This window comes from Lethenteron reissneri, chromosome 1 (assembly GCF_015708825.2).
Source record: "Lethenteron reissneri isolate LAM-NWPU_2019-01 chromosome 1, ASM1570882v1, whole genome shotgun sequence".
Classification (NCBI taxonomy): Eukaryota; Metazoa; Chordata; class Hyperoartia; order Petromyzontiformes; family Petromyzontidae; genus Lethenteron; species Lethenteron reissneri.
The window spans coordinates 8,325,779-8,333,318 of NC_083779.1; positions in this window are offsets into that span (position 1 = coordinate 8,325,779).

Here is a 7,540-nt window from a genome sequence, read left to right on the forward strand (position 1 = left end):
GGGGGTCTGACTTTTTGTGACGCCGTGTGACGAGGGGGGGGGGGTGGTCAAAAATCGTTCAAAAATCGCCCAAATATCGCGTGACGTCATTTATGGACGGCCCCATATACGAGTGTAAGGAGCTTGAGATGGGGAGCTCGGTGCGTTTCTATAAGAAGGGTGGAGATGCGGCAGCAGTGTTTGGTTGTTTGTGAATGAAGCGTGCAGACGCATTTTCGATCTGTTGTCGTGGAGTGAGCGCATGGGCTGCGAGGCCGAGTAGGATGGAGTTGCTGCAGTCTGACCGGGGTATGATGATGGTGAGTGTATTAGTAGCAAACTTGGTCGATAATATTGGCCTGCGAAAACCTATGCTTTTAATGAATTACCCTAAATAAATACGTTAATTAGCAGTTAAATACGTGAAATTATCATAACGCAACCAAAACATTGGTTGTAATAAACGGTAAGGAAATCAAATTGAATATTAAAGTATTACATAATACTTGATGAATGAACTTACCTTAAATGATGATGATGTTACGCACCATAACTTTATCTCTCATCGATTTTCTCACGTCATATTCTCTTTTTTTATTTAAAGCTTTCGTGACTGCAGGGATTCATATTCTTGGTTCTTTCGGTAAAGTCACGTAGAAGGAAAATAATAAAATAATATAAAAATAAAACAATAAAAATTCTCACGACGTTTCGACTGCAACACAAGCAATCATCGTCACGTAGAAGGGAAATAATAAAATAAAATATATAGAACAATAAAAATTCTCACGACGTTTCGACTGCAACACAAGCAATCATCTGATGATTTATTTTTATATTATTTTATTATTTCCCTTCTACGTGACCTTACCGAAAGAACCAAGAATATCATATTCTCTCTCGCCACTTCATCTCATCGATTTTCTCACGTCACAATCTCTCTCTTGCCGAGAGAGTTACGGATGCGATTCGCGATTACGGCTAAAATTGCGGACAGCAAGTACATACATGACGAAGGAATGCTGCAAATCGTAACGTTCCTCCAGCGATTTGCCCGCCATGGCCCAACATCGGCTGCGATCGCCAGAACTAAGCCCTTCCAGGCGGTCACCGATGGATGCTGGTTGCGTAGCCACCGGCGGGAACGTTGAGCCAGATTGTTTCAACGAGTGCGGATCGCCCTCCAACGCACCGGTGCACCGCAGCGGTAAGAAACTGGCGCGTTTGTCCACGCAACGTTATTTATAGAGCCAGCCCCTGGTGGAGGGGCGGACGACACGGCGTTGGCATCGTACGCACGTGGCGATCTGACTCAGACCAGAGGTCGCAACCGGTACCCGATACCCGATACCCGTACCCTACCCGATACCCGGCTACCCGTACCCGGCCGGGTACGGGTACGGGTACCCGTTTGCGACCCTGGTGCGGCCGGGTACGGGTACGGTAGGCCGTGAGTCACCGGTGAGTCACCGCTTGTCACTCATTTCGGGCAGGGTACGGGTAGGGAACGGGTACCTGTTTGCGACCCTGGTGCGGCCGGATACGGGTACGGGTAGGCCGTGAGTCACCGGTGAGTCACTGTTTGTCACTCATTTCGGGTACGGGTACGGGTAGGGAACGGGTACCCGTTTGCGACCCTGGTGCGGCCGGGTACGGGTAAGGAAACAAAACCCGTTTGCGACCTCTGACCCAGACAGAATAAATGATGAATACAGGTAGTCCCCGAGTTACGATGGGGTCCGACTTACGATATTTCGATCTTACGATGGCGATAGCGATACGACAAAATTGCCATCCACAACCCTTCACATCGTTCAAGTTACCACGATACGGTACGTTCGATGCATGTTAAAAGTTTTTATAGCAGATAGGATTGTTTCCTGAAAAAACTTTCTATTAAATTGCAGTTCATATAGGTAGACTAAGAATTTACCTCGTTTTTTTTACTTAACATTTTACTGTGCAATACAGTATTGTAATTAATAAATACATACAGTAGAAAGTGTCTACAGTACGGTACTGTAAATTGCTCTTTTGCTAAATTATCTCCATTCTTTAAGACTCCTGGGTAGGCTAGGCCATCTTCGACTTACGATATTTTCGACTTACGATGGGGGTCGTCGTAACGCATCTCCATCGTGAGTCGAGGACTACCTGTGTATATTAACAGGGGTCGTGAACAGGCTACGCGTTAAACCTGCTCCGGTGATGAGGTGGTCGCTCATCCAAGGGCTGTCCGTGGCCGGGCACTGCTTAGCTTCCGAGATTGTGCATTGCGGGCGATTTGGTCAGAGGCCAGCAGTGTGGTGCGGTTTATTGAACGCGTGGTTGCGTCAATATTACGTGAATTCATGATGACAATAACATTGCTCGTGTGTTAACACTGTATTTTGTAATTTACAGAGTTATCAAATTATCAAAGCCTGCATTATTATGATTATGCTTGAACCGCATATCGCGGTCTTGGCAATATCACACTGATGGATTAACCCGGTAAACACGCTGACGTGGGCCCAACGTTGGGCTTGTGGTTGGAACCATCGGCCCAACGTTGGAATGTTGACCGAGGCAATACCGGGCTGAGTATTGCGACTGGGCTATCGTGTATCATCGCGGTGTCAGCGCATTCGTGTTGTGAGTGGCTGCCTGTATTTGATTATGATGGTGGTGAGATGCAGTGTTTACAGAGAATCATAATCGTCATACGTGGCGGTAGTTCTCAGCTGCAACGCATTTGTGGTGAGCTCAGTGGTTACAGAGTTAGGTGTGGGACGCTGCCACAGAAGCGTAATGGTTTTCGCACCAGAGCAAATATCGAGGTGGGATCTTTTTACCGGTATCAACGTATGGAAAATAAGAATAGGGTTTACCATTTCTGACAATAAAACAGGCGTTAAGATGTTCAAACATCAAATAGAAACCTTTTTGCAAGGAATAAAGTCTGCATTGATCACACGTCCTTGTGGTGGAAGCCAATCAGTTTCAAAGACAACGCTTCATATATAACACTGGTCAACACACTTTTTCTGGCATAAGGTATTCCAACGGTGTTAAGGTAGATTTGGAGTGTTGATTCCAAATCTGGCATCAGTTGTTGTCTATCGCATCAGGTTTTTGAGATATCAAATATTGCATTTTCAATCAAAACTGCAGAAGAAAAATATTAAATAAATGTGGATATCTACATAAAACGATATTATAAACACACTATCCTAAAAATACAGCACCATATTTTAACACTAAAGCAGTCACTGACTCGCAACAACTTGCAATCAATGAAAATGGGGCATGCCGATAGCATAAAAATTTGATGTGATAGAGCAAATCTGAGATCAGATTTGGAATCAGCACCCTGAAATTAGTCTAAAACAGCTGCAAAAGTCCAGGCCAGAATTTTTATTTTTTGTTGCATGTCCTGCACAAGTACCGTGCGTGATTAATGCAGTCATTTGATTCGTTGCAAAAGGTTTATATTTGGTGTTTGAACATTTTAACGCCTGTTTTATTCGCAAATAAGTAATATAAAAATTAACTTTTTTTAAAACACGCTTTAATGAAATGTACCGTACGAGTAATGGAAGAATTCCACGACTCGAGGAAGTGGCCCCTAAGCTTGCCAAATCGTCAGGGACCGTGGCCAATTACAGCCGACCGTGGAAAATTAGACCCAAGCCGAAAATAACATCATAAAAAATATGTTTTAAAATATATGTTTTTTTATGATAGAATATTGTATTGTCATCAGTAGTGACATAAGTATACCAAGTTTGCAGTCGATACCACATTGGGAAGTGGGTAAAAATTGAGTTGCAAGATTTGAGGATACAACAAGACAGAGTGAGTTAAATAAAAGCGTGTAAAATAATAAAAAGGGTAAAACCCCCATTCTTATTTTTCAAATATTAGAGGTCTCCTGTTCACCCAGCAGTAAATGGCCCCCACATCAGTTAATCGATTGGCAGATCGCGTGCGGTGGTGGGGTGAAGCGTGGGTGTTCACACCCCTCCCGATAGGTCACTGGGCCAGCGAGCGAGAGCAGGCGACACAAATAACTTGCAATAGAGCGGCTCTCCAAGGCACCCGTCCGGTGGGAGGGCCCTTTAGCCAGCCGTGGCATTAAGATAAATATTGAGCAGAGAAGATTTTACAATGGGACACCAATGGTTCCTTCCCCTCCAACCCCCACACCACGATTCGATGAGATGTTACGATCCGTAGCCATGAGTCGGTTCAGTAATTATATTGTTAGTCGTAGTTGTAGTCTCGATTGTGTTCACGGCTGTCTGGGACGATCTTTTGCAGAAAAAAACACAACTGCAGCAGTTCTGATGATGTTGACTGTTACATTAAATGTATTTATTATTATTATTGTTTCCTGCAATACGTGGATGTTCCTGTGATTGTTATTAAGTTGCGTTTTAAAACAGAGCCTGGTTTCTAAATAAACTGTAGCGGTCGCGTCTTCCGTGATGTGTCACGTTTCTCAATAATTTGTATGCTGCGGTCTTGCATCACGTGGTCCGTTCTCCCCTTGCGGACGTAAAAGATGGATGATTACAAAGACTCTGCAGAGAAAACTGGAAGCAACAGAAATGTATGTTTCGATTTAAAGCTTTCGTGACTGCAGGGATTCATCTTCTTGGTTCTTTCGGTAAAGTCACGTAGAATGGGGTGTGCCATTCAGACGCTGTCTTCTCGACAGACCTGTTCTCCACCTGAGGACGGCTGCGTTGTGGCCGAAACGTCGTGAGAATTATTTTATTATGTTGTATTTTTATTATTTTATTATTTCCATTCTACGTAACTTTACCGAAAGAACCAAGAAGAGAAATGTATGTGTGTGGCGGGGGGGGGGTGTTTAATAAGGTGGATCTTATACATTTCTCGGACCGACGAAAGGTGAGTGATTTGAAAGTATCACGGATAGCAGCAGCAGCTAGGCAAACAACAAGAACATTCATGATAATTATCACGAATGAAGGCAAAGTTCGATGTTTCTTGGACACGTGATGGGAAAACAGGAGATTGAATATATTGATGTGTTTTGACCGGGAACATTAATGGGACTACAAGAAGGCAGGGAAGACAGCAGATTAAGTTTGCACGAGCAATTTGAACAACCGGATGCAACTGGGAGGAGTTCCTAATGCAGCTTTCTTGAGTAAATAACATTGACAGAGATTAATATTGAGCTATCTGGCTCTTTCTCAGAAGCGACCTGGCCACAAATGATAGCTCAACGAAGTGGCTTGTCACATGGAGATGTATAGCAGCCACAAACTCTAAACGCGTGATGTTTCTAAATGTGGAGGGAAACCCAGGAGGACCCGGAGAAAAATCTACGCAGCGACGGGGAAAGAAACACGCAAACTCGAAATATAGAGCAGGTGTCAGGGTCGCGATCGAACCCATGACCTTCTGTATACCAGGCGTGGTAGTTAACATCTCCTAGTCGTCATGGTGGTGATGAAAGAGACACGCAAAGTCCGAATATACAACAGGCATCGTCAGGGTCGAGATAAAACCCACGACCTCCTGTATACCAGGTGAGGTAGTTAACATCTCCTAGCCATCGTGATGGTGATGAAAGAGACACGCAAAGTCCGACTATACAACAGGCATCGTCATGGTCAGGATAAAACCCACGACCTCCTGTAGACCAGGCGATGTAGTTAACATCTCCTAGCCATCGTGATGGTGATGAAAGAGACACGTAAAGTCCGACTATACAACAGGCATCGTCATGGTCGGGATAAAACCCACGACCTCCTGTAGATCAGGCGTGGTAGTTCACATCTCCTAGCCATCATGGTGGTGATGAAAGAGACACGCAAAGTCCAAATATACAATAGGCATCGTCATGGTCGGGATAAAACCCACGACCTCCTGTATACCAGGCGAGGTAGTTAACATTTTCGAGCCACCGGTTTAGTTTAGTTAGAAGGAAGACCAAGTCTTTGAGAATGGACATGCCTCTCACAGACGTTTATCTAACGGGGTCTGTTATCGAGTTGCAAAACATTGAAATTCAATGTCCCCTGAGTTAATGACACCAGTTCATATGGTACAGTATGTCTATTTATATATTTATGGCTAATTGCCTTGGAATGCCTCCCGAGTCTCAAGGATATTTTATAGGAAGGTCCTGCCAAGTGTTTCACAGCAGGGGCGGGCGGGGGAGCGATGTTGCTCTGGGTGTGGGCTCCCTCCTGATTCATCTCGCAGGTCATTTTGTCAGCACTGGGGATGTTTTGGCCAATACCGGTTACATTGTGCGCGTGTGTGTGGGGGGAGGGTTAGATATGGAGGTGGACACGGAGTGGGGAGCGGTGGTGTAGCGGTCAGCGCTACGCTGCGCTACGAACCTGGCGAAACCCGGGTTCGATTCCCGCCCACGGCCAACGCCAGTGACGATTATTTGAACCGGTCCTGGGCCTCCCGGAGGTCGACTCGGCCTCAAATGAGTACCTGGTGCGGTGTGTAAACATCGCCACTGGGGAGACAAAGGCGGCCGGGCGTGGTGCTGGCCACCCAACCCCGCTTATGCACCGTGTCGGTTTTCATCGGTGCTTCTCGCTCATAGCACTTGCCCCTACAGTCTGCTCAGATTATACGGGGGATCTTTTTGTGTGTTTGTGTGGAATGTGTCTGTTCTTCCCCTGTTCTGAATGGGTTTCGTCCAGGTACTCCGTGTTTCCCTCCATAGATAAACAAAAAAAGATCAAGATTCCCCGTATAGCCTTTAACAGACTGTTGGGGCAAGTGCTGTTAGCGAGCACCTATGAAGGCCGGAACGGCACACGAGGGAGTGGGTGGCCAGCACCACGCCCGGCCGCCTTTGTCTCCCCAGTGGCGATGTTTACACACCGCACCAAGTACTCATTTGAGGCCGAGTGGACCTAGGGGATGCCCAGGACCGGTTCAAATAATCGTCACTGGCGTTGGCCGTGAGCGGGAATCGAACCTGGGTTTCGTCGGGTTCGTAGCGCAGCGCTGACCGCTTACAAACTTCCGCACCCGATCACACTCCGCAGAGCTAGGTGAACAACGTGCAGACTCCACACGGTATCATGTCACCTGAGTTGGGAATCGAACCCAGGCCATTCTTGCCGCGAGGCACGGGCGTTGCCTTGCCACCACCAACGAGGGCTGCACGCACCCCCGTGTCCCTTGTCACCTCTGCCCAGTGCCGGATCATCCTCGTAGCAACAGTAGCTACAAATGCTACGGGCTCCGCACTTTCAAGGGCCCCGCGCGAAATGCTTTCAAGCTATCAATTCAGATTCAGTGATTCTGCACTTGCTCTATTACTATAGTACTATACTGCCTTCAACTTTTATGAACGACTGGGTGTTTAAGGTTAGCGATTTGTCATATTATCTGGCTGTATAGCAAATGAAAAAAAAATTACTATGCAATTAAAAAATGTATGTTTTAATATTTACGTGTTTATTTAATTCTGGTAGGAACCTCCTGGTTACACCAGCCCACAGGGGATTATCGTGTCCTTCGTGCAGGGAGGGGCTGGGTGGGGAGGGTGGGGAGGGGCTGGGTGGGGAGG